The sequence below is a fragment of the Arachis ipaensis genome, chromosome B9, assembly GCF_059453495.1.
Source record: "Arachis ipaensis isolate K30076 ecotype BB chromosome B9, ASM5945349v1, whole genome shotgun sequence".
Lineage (NCBI taxonomy): Eukaryota > Viridiplantae > Streptophyta > Magnoliopsida > Fabales > Fabaceae > Arachis > Arachis ipaensis.
Genome location: NC_142444.1, coordinates 82,803,206 through 82,817,913, shown reverse-complemented (window position 1 = coordinate 82,817,913; position 14,708 = coordinate 82,803,206). Strand labels below are relative to the sequence as shown.

At 40.8% G+C, this 14,708-nt stretch overlaps 1 non-coding gene across 1 annotated transcript; it reads left to right on the top strand.

Annotated features, from left to right (window-relative positions):
* The first annotated feature begins 14,597 nt into the window (after positions 1-14,597).
* On the top strand, positions 14,598-14,701 carry LOC148545231 (small nucleolar RNA R71). Its single transcript, XR_015900809.1, has one exon. It is a non-coding gene; the product is annotated as a small nucleolar RNA R71 (small nucleolar RNA).
* The last annotated feature ends 7 nt before the right edge of the window (positions 14,702-14,708 follow it).

Below are 14,708 nucleotides of genomic sequence, written 5' to 3'. Positions count from 1 at the left end.
ACACTTCCTCCGAACGAACAGTTGTTCTGAACAAGGGTGATGAGCTGTGGTTTTAGTTCAAAATTGTTGGCATAGATGGTTGGCTTTTGAATGCTACTTCCACAGTTTCCTGGGTTTGGATTGATGTAAGAGCCTAAAACTCTTCTATCCTCCCCAGCATGATTTGCTTGACCTCCTCCGCCATGGTTGTGAGCCTCTTCTTCATGATGGTTTTCCATGTTGTCTTCCATGTTTGGTTCAAAGTATTCCTCCTCTTCCTCGACACCAACCACTCTTTTTCCTCTTGCTTCCCTCCTTAATCTAAAGAAGGTCCTCTCAGGTTCAGAATCAAAGGAAGTTGAAGCCCTGCTTCTTTTCCCTGTCATACAACCAACAAGTACAAGCAAGGAAAATAGATACAGAAAGTATTTCTATCAGAATGACTGTTAGTGCGAGTGATGCAATATATCAAACAGTTAGTGGGTTAGTGAAATGAATGGTAAATAACTAAAAACGAAAAAGTAGGGGGAAGGGAAGAAATTAACTAAAACTGAAAGTAAATTACTCTAACGGAAAATTAAATCAAACAAAACAAAAATGCTCAATCTAGTTACTCTTCCAATTTAATCATTGTTGATGCACAATCAATCCCCGGCAACGGTGCCATAAACTTGATACACGAAAAACTTGTCTCATAACAAATTTCCTTCGGCAAGTGTACCAAATTTGTCGTCAAGTAAAAACTCTCAATAGAGTGAGGTCAAATCCCACAGGGATTGATTGATCAAGCAACTTTAATTAGAGGAATGTTCTAGTTGAGTGAATCAAAATTTTGGTTGAGAATTGTAGAAAATTAAATGGCGGGAAAGTAAATAACAGAAAAGTAAATGCTAGAAATAAAGAGCTGAATGTAGATGACGGAAAGTAAATTGTAGAATCTTAAATGAGAATGGGGTAATTGCTCATAAAAGTAAAGGACAGAAATTAAAGAGAATGGGTAAGATCAGAAATGGGGAGTTCATTGGGCTCAGGAGGTGTTGCATTCTCTGGATCAATTTTATTTTTATCTCTTCCTCAATCAATGCACTCATTGATCTCTTTGGCAATCTTAAGTGATCGAATTACAATTCCTTGTAATTCAATCTCTCAAATCTTGATCAATAGGCAATTCCTTGGTCAATTGCTCATGAGAAGAGATGAAGTATGGTCACTGATTATACCACATGCATTTCCCAAATCAAGTGTTGAGAGGATTATAGTCACAAATCCATCCAAACCCAATTTAGTCAAGCATGAGAAAGCATTTCTAGCATGATCTCTTCATTCCTCTTTCAAGGTTCAGAAGAGATCCAAGTTTGAATAGCTTCTTTTCCAAGATAACTACTGATGCACGAAAAACTTGTCTCATAACAAATTTCCTTCGGCAAGTGTACCGAATTTGTCGTCAAGTAAAAACTCACAATAGAGTGAGGTCGAATCCCACAGGGATTGATTGATCAAGCAACTTTAATTAGAGGAATGTTCTAGTTGAGCGAATCAGAATTTGGGTTGAGAATTGTAGAAAATTAAATGGCGGGAAAGTAAATAACAGAAAAGTAAATGCTAGAAATAAAGAGCTGAATGTAGATGACGGAAAGTAAATTGCAGAATCTTAAATGGGAATGGGGTAATTGCTCATAAAAGTAAACGACAGAAATTAAAGAGAACGGGTAAGATCAGAAATGGGGAGTTCATTGGGCTCAGGAGGTGTTGCATTCGCCGGATCAATTTCATTTTCATCTCTTCCTCAATCAATGCACTCATTGATCTCCTTGGCAATATTAAGTGATCGAATTATAATTTCTTGTAATTCAATCTCTCAAATCTTGATCAATAGCCAATTCCTTGGTCAATTGCTCATGAGAAGAGATGAAGTATGGTCACTGACTATACCACATGCATTTCCCAAATCAAGTGTTGAGAGGATTATAGTCACATATCCATCCAAACCCAATTTGGTCCAGCATGAGAAAGCATTTCTAGCATGATCTCTTCATTCCTCTTTCAAAGTTCAGAAGAGATCCAAGTTTGAATAGCTTGTTTTCCGAGATAACTACCCAATTGGATGAAGATCGAAAGCTTTCAAGTAAAATCAAGAGAAAAGATAGAAGAAGAATAATGAAAACTAGTATTGATCCATCAAATTACAACAGAGCTCCCTAACCCAATGAAAGGGGTTTAGTTGTTCATAGCTCTGGAAAATGAAAACAATGATGGAGAATACATGATGAAACTAGAAGTGTAGAGAAAGTAAAATACAGAGAGTAGTTCTATGCCAAGAGGCTCCCTATATTTTCCAACTCCCTTTTTAATTCAAAGCTACTCCTATATATACTACTCTTCTGATCTTCTAGTTGGCTCTTCAACTCTTGGGTATGGGCCTTTGGATCTTGAGTTTGAAGCAGTTATCTTCTTCATTGGGCTTGGCTTTACTTGCAGAGAGAAAGTGTGAAGTGGGCAGAGACTTTAGCTCAGGACGTTAGTGGTGTTAACGTTCAGTGAAAATATGGGTTCGAGAACGTTAGTGACAATCACCTTTTTCACTAACATTCCTCACCCAAGTAAGAGCCACGTTAACCTCAACGTTAGTGGCACAAACGTTGCCACTAACGTTGCCTCCTTGTCCTTCGCACACGTTATTGGGACTTACCTTTCCCAATAACGTTGAGAAGCCTCTTCCTTCCCTACGTTAGAGTCCACGTTAACTTAGTTAACGTGGCTCCTTAATGTAGGCTTGCCAACCTTCGAGAACGTTAGTGACACTTACCTTTGTCACTAACGTTCCAATGTGCCCCTAGCTCCCACGTTAGAGTCCACGTTAACTAGGTTAACGTGGCCTTTAACGTGGCTGTGCTAGCCATCTCCAACGTTAGTGACAAAGGTGAATGTCACTAACGTTGGCTCATCATCTCTCCTCCTCACGTTAGCTTCCACGTTAACTAAGTTAACGTGGGAGTTAACGTGGCTCATTGTGGCTTTTGTGGGCTCCTTCCAACATTAGTGACAATGTTAGGTGTTACTAACGTTGGCGATCACCTTCCTTCTTCACGTTAGCTTCCACGTTAACTAGGTTAACGTTGGAGTTAACGTGGCTTATTGGGGCTTGTGTGGGTTAATCCCAACGTTAGTGACAATGTTTGGTGTCACTAACGTTGTCGATCACCTACTTTTTTCACGTTAGCTTCCACGTTAACTAGGTTAACATGGAATTTAACGTGGCTTATTGTGACTTGGCCAACGTTACTGACAAAGTTGAATGTCACTAACGTTGGCTTCCCCTTTACTTTTTAACGTTAGAGGTCACGTTAACTAAGTTAACGTGGCTCTTAACATGGCCACTTATGAGCTTGGTCCAACGTTAGTGACAAAGGTAAGTGTCACTAACGTTGGCTCCATTTCCTTTCCTCCACGTTAGAGTTCACGTTAACTTAGTTAACGTGACTCTTAACGTAGGCAATGATGGCTTCGAGAGCGTTATTGGCGATTACTTTTCTCATTAACTTTGCAAGTTACTCCCATTCCACTTTAGGAGTTACGTTAATTAGATTAACGTGGCTGCTAACGTGGTTCTTCCTTGCTTCCTTTGTCCTGAAATCAAGCAATAGAGTGCATCAAAGTTCTAGTACAAGTCATGGGAAATACAACATCCAATTTGTCATTAAATTCATGCAAAATCCTCATGAAATCATGTAAAGTGCACAATGTATGCTTGAATCAAGATGTAAGTGAATATCTACCCAAAACTACCTTATTTTCTAAGGAAATGCATGAAACTACCCTAAAAACAGTAAAGAAAAGGTCAATGAAACTGGCCAAAATTCCCTGGCATCACAACACCAAACTTAAAGCTTACTTGTCCCTAACCAAGTACTGGAACAAGAGAATGATGAATGGAATGCCAAGAGAAATAAGTCATTCTTGTGGAGGTCATGTCCCTGGTTTTATGGTGGTTTCATGCATAGCAACTTAGATTCATTCCTTTACTGGCTTTCAGACCTTTATCATGTCCTAGAATACTCACTGTGATTGCATCCCATGAGACTTTTATTCATTGATCCTTTTATTGTTATTTTAGGGCTTACTTGTGTTCTTAGGCTAAGTGCTCTGTAAGGGGGCGACTCTTTAATATAAGCTTTCAGCCAACACTCCCGAACCAGTTGGTTCAAGGTGCTAGGTGTTAAGACTCCCCTATGGACTTACTCCCTCAAGTCTCTTTCCCCCATACATACACACCACAGGCATATAGTTTATTTATTTTCTTTTCTTGAGACCTTGGTGTCCAGCACGTCTTTGGGTTACTAAATGCTCTGTAGTGAAGGTTACTCTTGATAGTGGACTTTCAGCTGATAATCCCGAGTTAGTTAACCCAAGTTACCAAGTGATAAGGCACCCCTAAGAGCTTATTCATTCAAGTAGATCCCTCACACAGGAGCACCACAGACACATGCTTCAAGATTAAAACCATTGGTGCCTAGCCTTATTGCTTACTCTTTTTTCTTTTATTTTTCAACCTTTATTTGTTCTTTCCCTTTTTCTTATTAGGATCTTCTTATTTAGCTAGTCTCATGGGGTGTATTCAAAGCATAGTATTCATGACAGATAGTTGTCTTCCCACCTTGTGGTTGAACCAACTTAGCTAACTTATGATCTCACCAAAAACTCATGAACTTACTCCATAGTATGAACTCCTTTCTGGTCTTTTGAAACACTCATTCTTTATTTTTTTTCATTTGATTCAAAGGGACAAGCATACAAGTTAGTAAGAAGATGATGCAGTAACATAAAGACTAGCAAACATAGACCTATTCAAAAAAAACTTAAAAGACAGAATTTAAAAAGGTTCAAACTACTATGGAAGCATGTTCTATTTCATACAAGATCTTCCTTATTTAAAGCATAGAGAAAGATGGACCAAAGAAGGAACTCCACCACCTTTTACTCATGTGGTTGCCCATGCTCTCCTCCTTGCTTGTCCTCCTTGTGTCCCTCTTGATTGCTCGTACTCCCACTCCTTTTGCTTTTTCCAATCAGCTTCTTGCAGAAACCACCATCTTCCATCTTCTTCTTGAGTGTTTCCTTCTGCCGTTTCACCTTCCTCTCTTCTTGTTCTACAAAATCTTTTTGGACCTCATCATATGTAGGGATGGCATAGTGGAGATGATGCATATTACTAGACATGTAGTTCAACTTGGTTTGAGTGTTTACGTTGAACTCCTCCCTATGTAGTTGCCGTCCTTCATTAAGTACAGTGAACTCATTGAATGCTTTCATCTGAGCTATTTGCCACTGATTGAGTTCCTGCAAATGCTTATCTTGACGTTCTTGCCTCTTAGTAACTTGGTGGATGGCTTGAGTGAGCTGGGAGTATTGTTCTTGTTGCTGCTCCATTTGTTGTTTCTGCCACTCTTCTTGTTGGCTCATCCAGTTGGACTGAAGGTTTAGTATTTGCTCTTGTCCTTCCATATTTCTCATCCCTAGATCTTCAGTGGCCCTTAGAAGGTGATTCATATTCAAGTTGGCTGGGTCATGATGCTCTTCTTGTTGATATTCTTCTTGATGAGGATCCTCTTGGTGGGCTCCTTCTTTCGCTTTTAGCTTCCCTATTTGTGGCCTTCTTTGTTACTGAGCAGGTGTAGTATAGACAAGACGCTGGATTGTAACTAGCCTCCCAGGGTTCACCCAGTCTGGATTACTATCCTCGAAGACCACCTTAGCCTTTGTACATAGTCTGAGAATAGTGCTAGGGTACCAAAGACTGGCACCCGAATCAGCCTTCTCAGCTGACTCTTGAATCCCCTTAGCTATGAGTTCATGCACATTGATTTCTCCACCCTGTACTAGGCAATGTACCATAGTCGCTCGATTAATATTGACCTCTGAATTATTTGCAGCTGGGAGGATGGACCTCCTTACGAGTTCAAACTACCCTTTGGCTTCCGGGCTAAGGTCTCCCCTCTTGATGAACCGGGGTCTTCCATCTGCATACCTCTCCCAATCAGCTGCTATGACACAGATGTCAGTCACGATTTCTGTGAGCTCATCATTGTCAGGGCTCTTACTTATCCTTGCATGATAACTGGGCTCATCAAAATGTGGTGATTTCAAGTGAAGAGTTCTTGTTATAGCATTTGGGATGAAGTCTACCTCCTTTCCTCTTACATAGCTTTTGAAGGTTGGGGCCCTGGTTTTGTCTTCTCTAACCACAATTACGTAGAACTCTTTGATGAGGTTTGCATTGATCTTCCCCTCTGGATAAGTGAGCCTTTGCCACCCTCTTTGTTCAATTTTCTCCCGAATCTGTGGGCACTCGTCTTCATTGATTTGGAATGTTAACTCAGGCAGTATCTTCTTGATCTTGATCCTTTCAAATTCTTGTTCATGGAAGGCAGTTTTGAATCTCTTCTCATCGAAAGGAATGTTCTCCATTGGTTCCTTCCTCTTTTGCCTCTTGGAACTTGATGATGCCATGAATTTGAGTTGCTGTTTGAGGGGATTGGAAGGTAAGGATAGATGCGGAATTTGGTTGGTTAAGACGAGGTGTGATGAAGGGGTTTTGGATGTCGAAAGTGTGAAGTGTGGAGAGTGGGAATTTGAATGTGAGGGGTAAGTATGCACTAGGACTCATTTATATAGGAAGATTATGAGTGAGTGGAGGGTGTGGATTGATGGAATGGTTGCTTGATGGACGGTTGGGGTTGTGCATGGAGAAAGGACAAGGATCATCACTTTATGAGGGTTATTGGTTCGGTCTTCAAGAGTCTCCTTTCTTCAATGTTGCATGGCAACTGATGCGGGTGGAAACTTGTCTCTCAACAAATCTCCCTTCGGCAAGTGTACCGAATTTGTCGTCAAGTAAAAACTCACAATAGAGCGAGGTCGAATCCCACAGGGATTGATTGATCAAGCAACTTTAATTAGAAGAATGTTCTAGTTGAGCGAATCCAGAATTTGGGTTGAGAGTTGCAGAAAATAACATGGCGGGAATGTAAATAACAGAAAAGTAAATGCTAGAATTAAAGGACTGGAAGTAAATGACTTAAAATAAATTGCAGAATTTGTAAATGGGAATGGGGGATTCGCTCATAAAAGTAAATGGCAGAAATTAAAGAGAATGGGTAAGATCAGAGATGGGGAGTTCATTGGGCTTAGGAGATGTTGCAATTCTCCGGATCAAGCTCATTTTCATCTCTTCCTCAATCAATGCACTCATTGATCTCCTTGGCAATCTTAATTGATTGAATTACAATTTCTTGCAATTCAATCTCTCAAGTCTTGATCAATAGCCAATTCCTTGGTCAATTGCTCATGAGAAGAGATGAAGTATGGTCACTGATTATACCACATGCATTTCCCAAATCAAGTATTGAGAGGGTTATAGTCACATACCCATCCAAACCCAATTTGGTCCAACATGAGAAAGCATTTCTAGCTTGATCTCTTCTTTCCTCTTTCAAGGTTCAAAAGAGATCCAAGTTTGAATAGCTTCTTTTCCAAGATAACTACTCAATGGGATGAAGATCGAAAGCTTTCAAGTAAAATCAAGAGAAAAGATAGAAGAAGAATAATGAAAATTAGTATTGATCCATCAAATTACAACAGAGCTCCCTAACCCAATGAAAGGGGTTTAGTTGTTCATAGCTCTTGAAAATGAAAACAAAGATGGAGAATACATCATAAAACTAGAAAATGCAGAGAAGGTAAAATACAGAGAGTAGTTCTCTTTTTCCAGCCTCCAGAACTCCTTTAACAATTCAAAGCTACTCCTATATATACTACTCTTCTCAGCTTCTATTTTGCTCTTCAATTCTTGGGCCTTTGGATCTTGAGTTTGAAGCAGTGACAATGTTGAGTGACACTTAACATTTTCACTAACGTTCCAATGTACCCCTTTGCCTCACGTTAGAGCCCACGTTAACTAGGTTAACGTGGCTTCTAACGTGGCCTTGCCAACCTTCGAGAACGTTAGTGACACTCAACATTGTCACTAGCGTTCCAGTGTGCTGCTTTTTGCTTCACGTTAAAGCCCACGTTAACTAGGTTAACGTGGCTTCTAACGTGGCCTTGCCAAACTTCGAGAACGTTAGTGACACTCAACATTGTCACTAACGTTCCAATGTGCCCCTAGATCTCACGTTAGATTCCACGTTAACTAGGTTAACGTGGCTTCTGACGTGGCCATTCTTAGCCATCCCAACGTTAGTGACAATGTTGAGTGTCACTAACGTTGGCTCATCATTCATTCCTCATCATTAGCTTCCACGTTAACTAAGTTAACGTGGAAGTTAACGTGGCTCCTTGGGGGTTGTGTGGTTGCTTCCAACGTTAGTGACGATGTTGAGTGTCACTAACGTTGTCGACAACTCTCACTTCTTACGTTAGCTCCCACGTTAACCAAGTTAACGTGGAAGTTAACGTTGTGTGTTGCATCCTTAGGCCAACGTTAGTGACAATGTTGAATGTCACTAACGTTGGCTTCTCTTCCCCCTTTAACGTTAGAGGCCACGTTAACTAGGTTAACGTGGGCTCTAACGTGGCCACTTATGAATGTTTGCCAACGTTAGTGACAATGTTAAGTGTCACTAACGTTGGCTCAACTTCCCTTCTCCACGTTAGAGTGCACGTTAACTTAGTTAACGTGACTCTTAACGTGGGCAATGATGGCTTTGAGAGTGTTATTGGCAATCACTTTTCTCATTAACCTTGCAAGTTACCTCCCTTTCCTTGCTTCCTTTGGTCCTGAAATCAAGCAACAGAGTGCATAAATGTTCTAGTCCAAGTAATGGGTAATGCAGCATACAATTTGTCACTAAATTCATGCAAAATCCTCATGAAATAATGTAAAATGGACAATGTATGCTTGAATCAAGGTGTAGGTGAATATCTACCCAAAACTAGCTTATTTCCTAAAGAAATGCATCAAACTACCCTAAAAACAGTAAAGAAAAGGTCAGTGAAACTGGCCAAGATGCCCTGGCATCACAACACCAAACTTAAAGCTTGCTTGTCCCTAAGCAAGTACTGGAACAAGAGAATGATGAATGGAATATCCAGAGAAATGAGTCATTCTTGAGGAAGTCATGTTACTGATTTTATGGTAGTTTCATACATAGTAACTTAGGTTCATTCCATTACTAGCTTTCAGACTTTTATCATGTCCCTAAACACTTACTTTGTTTATATCCCATGAGACTTTTATTCATTGATCCTTTTATTGTTATTTCAAGGGTTATTTGTGTTATTTAGGCTAAGTGCTCTATAAGGGGGAAACTCTTTAAGATAAGCTTTCAGCCAACACTCCCGAACCAGTTGGTTCAAGGTGCTAGGTGTTGAAGCACCCCTAAGGACTTACTCCCTCAAGTCTCTCCCCCATACATACACACCACAGGCATATAGTTTATTTATTTTCTTTTCTTGAGACCTTGGTGTCAAGCACCTCTTTGGGTTACTAAATGCTCTGTAGTGACGGTTACTCTTGATAGTGGATTTTCAGCTGATAATCCCGGGTTAGTTAACCCAAGTTACCAAGTGATAAAGCACCCCTGAGAGCTTATTCATCCAAGTAGATCCCTCACACAGGAGTACCACAGACACTTGTCTCAAGGTCCAAACCATTGGTGCCTAGCCTTATTGCTTACTCTTTTTCTTTTGTTTTTCACTTCCGTTGTTCTTTCCCTTTTCTCTTATTAGGATCTTGTTATTAACTTAGTCTCATGGGTATATCCAAAGTCAAGTATTCAGGATAGATAGTTGTCCTCCTAGCCTTGTGGTTGAACTAACTTAGCTAACTTATGACTACCCCAAATATTCATGAATGCACTTCCACATTATGAACTCTACTCTGGTCTTTTAAAAAAACATAAACATTCTCTTCTTCATTTGATTTAAAATGGACAATCTTACAAGTAAATAAGGGAAAGATGCAGTGACATTTAAACCAGAAATCATGGACCTATTCAGAAAGAAAACTTAAAAGACAGAATTTAAAAAGTTTAAACATAACATGGAAGCAGGTTCTATTTCATACAAGATCTTCCTTATTTAAAGCATAGAAAATGATGGACTAGAAAGAACTCCACCACCTTTCATTCATGTGGATGCCCATGCTCCCATCCTTGCTTGTCCTCATTGTGTCTCTCTTGAGTGCTTGTGCTCCCACTTCCTATGCCTTTTCCAAGCAGCTTCTTCCAGAAACCACCATCTTCCATCTTCTTCTTGAGTATCTTCTTTTGCTATTTCACCTTCCTCTCTTCTTGTTCTACTAAATCTTTTTGGACCTCATCATATGTAGGGATGGCATAGTGTAGCTGATGCATATTACTAGTCATGTAGTTCAACTTGGCTTGAGTGTTCACATAGAACTCCTCCCTATGTAGTTGCCTTCCTTCATTGAGTACACTGAACTCATTGAAAGTTTTCATTTGGGCTATCTCCCGCTGGTTGAGTTCTTGCAAGTGCTTCTCTTGAAGCTCTTGCCTCTCATTCACTTGGTTGATGGTTTGAGTGAGCCTGGAGTAGTGTTCTTGCTGCTGCTCTATTTGTTGCTTTTGCCATGTTTTCTGTTGGCTCAGCCAGTTGGTTTGAAGGTTCAGTATTTGCTCTTGTCCTTCCATATGTCTTATCCCCAAATCCTCAATGGCTCTTAGAAGGTGACTCATATTCAAGTTGGCCGGATTAGAATACTCTCCTTGTTGATATTCTTCCTGATGAGGTTCCTCTTGGTGAACTCTTTCTTTTGCTTTTGGTTTTCCTATTTGTGGTCTTCTTTGTTGTTGAGCAGGTGTAGTATAAACCAATCGCTCGAGTGTAACTGGCCTCCCTGGGTTCACCCAGTCTGGATTGCTGTCCTCAAATACTACCTTGGCCTTGTTGCATAAGCGGAGAATGGTGCTGGGGTACCAAAGCCTGGCACCTGAATCAACCTTCTCAGCCGAATCTTGAATCCCCTCGGCGATGAGCTCATTCACATTGATTTCCCCACCCTGTATTAAGCAATGCACCATAGTAGCTTGATTGATGTTTACCTCTGAATTATTTGCAGCTGGTAGAATGGACCTCCTCACAAGTTCAAACCACCCCTTGGCTTCAGGGCTCAGGTCTCCTCTCTTGATGAACTTGGGTCTCTCATCTGTGTACCTCTCCCAGTCAGCTGCTATAACACAAATGTCTGCCACTATCTCTCAGAGCTCATTATTATCAGGGCTTCTACTTATCCTTGCCTGATAACTTTCCTCATCAAAACGAGGTGATTTCAGGTGAAGAACTCTTGTTATGGCATTTGGGCTGAAGTCCACCTCTTTTCCTCTTACGTAACTTTTGAAGGTTGAGGCCTTGGTTTTATCCTCTCTTACTACATTTGCATAAAATTCTTTGATGAGGTTTCCATTGATCTTCCCCTCTGGACTTGTGAGCAATTGCCACCCTCTCTGTTCGATTTTCTCCAGAATTTGTGGTGACTCATCTGCATTGATTTGGAAGATTAACCCTGGCAATATCTTTCTCGCCCTTATCCGTTCGAATTCACGTCCATGAAAGGCAATTTTGAATTTTTTCTCATCGAAAGGAACACTCTCCATGGGTTCCTTCCTCTTTTGCCTCTTTGAGCTTGATGATGCCATGAATTGAGTTGCTGTTTTGAGGTGGAGGTTGGAGGATATGGAGAGATGAGGAATAGGTTGGCTAGGACTGAGTGTGATGAAGGGGTTTGAGCAAGCCGAAAGTATAAAGTGTGGAGAGTGGGAATTTGAGTGTGAGGAATGATCATGCACTAAGGTTCACTTATATAGGGAGGTCATGAGTGGATGGAAGGTGTGGATTGCAAGGATTGTTGCTTGATGGACGGTTAGGGTTGTGTATGAAGGAAGGTCAAAGATCATCACTTAATGAGAGTGATTGGTTCGGTCTTCAAGGTCTTCTTTCTCCAATGTTGCATGGCAGCGTTTCCCCATGCGTTCCCTCTTAAGACATGTGTGTAGTGCTCTTCATTAAGTGGCGAAATCTCCCCCATTTAATTGTCCAATCAATCCCTTTTTATGCTTCTTTTCCTTTCCTACAAAGATTTAAAATAAGAAAATTAATATCATAAAAATCAAACTCTGCGGCTAGAATAATAAATAGAAGAAAAAGATTTTGTTTATTTATGAATTTCAACTAACTAACTACTTGTGTATCCTTATGCATTTTGGTGGCACCATGGGGTGACACCAAACTTAGTTTGAAGCAATGTGATGAAAGGTTTTGTTCAAAGCTCCCAAGACTAGCATGCATCTTGGTTTGCTTTGAACACCAAACTTGTTCTTCACTATATACTGCATGATAAAGATTTCACCAAGTGTTTGTCAAGTTTGGGTTGAAATTCATAAACATTGATTTATTCATTATTTTAAAAACATATAAAACATGGGTTGCCTCCCATGAAGCGCTTCTTTAGCGTCACTAGCTTGACGTTTTTCCCTCATCAGGGTGGTTGGTAGTGCTTAAAGTCCTCCCCTCTTGCTGTGGAATTATATCCATTGGTTGGATCAATGATCTCCACATGTTCCACGGAAAAAACTCTGTTGATAGTGAAGACCTTAGGTAACTGAGATGGTACAGTAGGGAGATTAGGGGGAATATCTGGGAAGTAAGCTGAGACAACTCTATCCCCTGGAGAGAAGTCTTCCGTAGGGATCTTCTTGTTCCTCCATCTCCTTGGTACCTTCTTCTTTATTTCTTTTGAAGTTGCCTTCCCCTTGGTGACCTCTTTTTTCCAAGGAGTTGTGATGCTGTCTTCACCTGCCTCTAGAGGTTTAGGTTCCTCTAACTTTTCCTTGAGCTGTGGCAATTGCTGTTTTCCTTGTTTATCTATTAAGGGGATCTCAGAATGAACTGGCTGTGCTTCAGTGCTTGTTTCCTCCTTCAGTGTCTCATTATCATTTGTGCTTAGTTCCTTGTCCTCTTGATCTATTTCTTGTGAGAGTTTGAAAACATTGAAGCTGAGTCGTTCATCATGGATTCTCAATATTAGCTCCCCTTTCTCTACATCGATAAGTGCTCTGGCCGTAGCTAGGAATTGTCTTCCCAATATGATTGGATGAGTGTGACTCTCTTCCATGTCCAGGATGACAAAGTCTGTTGGGAGAAAGTATTTCCCAACCTTTAGCAATACATTTTCCACCACTCCTATTGCTTGCTTTTGAGTTTTATCAGCCAGTCTGATGATTACATCTGTGGGTATTATCTTATTGATCTGCAGCCTCTTTGCCAGGAATAAGGGCAGTAAGTTGATGCTGGCCCCCAAATCACATAGTGCTCTATCGAACATAGTTTCACCTATGGCACAAGGGATGTGAAAACTCCCTGTGTCTCTTCTTTTTGTGGGCAACTCAGGTTGAATAAGGGCACTACAGTCCTTGTTCATCACTATAGTCTGGCCTCCTTTGAGTGAGATTTTCCTGGGAAGAAGTTCCTTCATATACTTGATGAATGCAGGCATTTGTTGAATTGCCTTGATGAATGGTATGTTTACATGTAGAGATGCAAACAAGCCTAGGAACCTTGAGTATATTCTCTTTCCCACAGCACCATTGAGCAGTTGAGGGAAGGGTGCATAGAGTTTCAGCAGCTCTTGTTGTGAGATTTCTGGTTCTTGGCGATCTCTATCCTCCTCCTTTGTTGAGTTGTCTTCAGGTTGTTTGCAAAGTTTGCCTTGCTTGTCTTCAGTCTCTTGATCACTCGCAGTGACCATTTTGCAATCTTCCCATCTTACTTTCTTTGCTTCTCCTTTGGGGTTTTTCTCCGTGTCACTTGGGAAGCTATCAGTAGGTTCGGGAATCTTCGCAGCTAAATATCCCACCTGGAATTCCAGCTTCCTGATGGTCTCTCCCTGGTTCTTAATATTGGCTCACACCTCCTCTTTGAACACCTTATTTTCTTGAATCTCTTGGCATATTCCTTCAAGTAAGGCTTCAATCTTAGAGAGCTTGTCATCAATTGATTAGTGATTCGGAGCAGATGTGCTATTTTGGTTTTGATAGGTGTGTGGAGAAGTGTTGTTGTGGGGGTGTTGAGATGTCCTCTGTGTGAATTGCTGGTGAGCTTCATTGTTGTTGGAGTTGTAACGTCTCTGGTCTTGGTTTTGATCTTGCTCACTTCCCCACCCAAAGTTTGGGTGGTTTCTCCATACAGGGTTGTAGGTCTTGGAGTATGGATCATAGTTTTTCCTTGGTGAATTCCCAATGTAGTTGGCTTGCTCCTGACTCCCCTCTGCTTCTTCATTCACTCCTTCTTGGGTTGTTGATGAAGTGGAGATTGCTGCTACTTGGTTCATCTCCATCTTCTTGGTGAGGTCAGCCAGCTGCTGGGTAATGAGTTTGTTTTGGGCTAACAGAGCATCTACATTGTTTAGCTCCATTACTCCTCTTGTGTTCCCTCTTTCGGAAGCATAGAAGTAGTCGTTCTCTGCTACTGTTTCAATAACATCTATGGCTTCCTCAATAGTCTTCTTCTTGTTCAAAGATCCTCCGGATGAATGGTCTATGGCCTTCTTTGACTCAAAAGAGAGTCCTTCGTAGAAAATGTGCAGCTGCACCCATTCGTTGAACATGTCAGGTGGACACCTCCTTGTTAAGTCCTTGAACCTCTCCCATGCTTCATATAGAGTCTCACCATCTTGTTGCCTGAAAGTTTGGACCTCAGTTCTCAGCCTATTGATT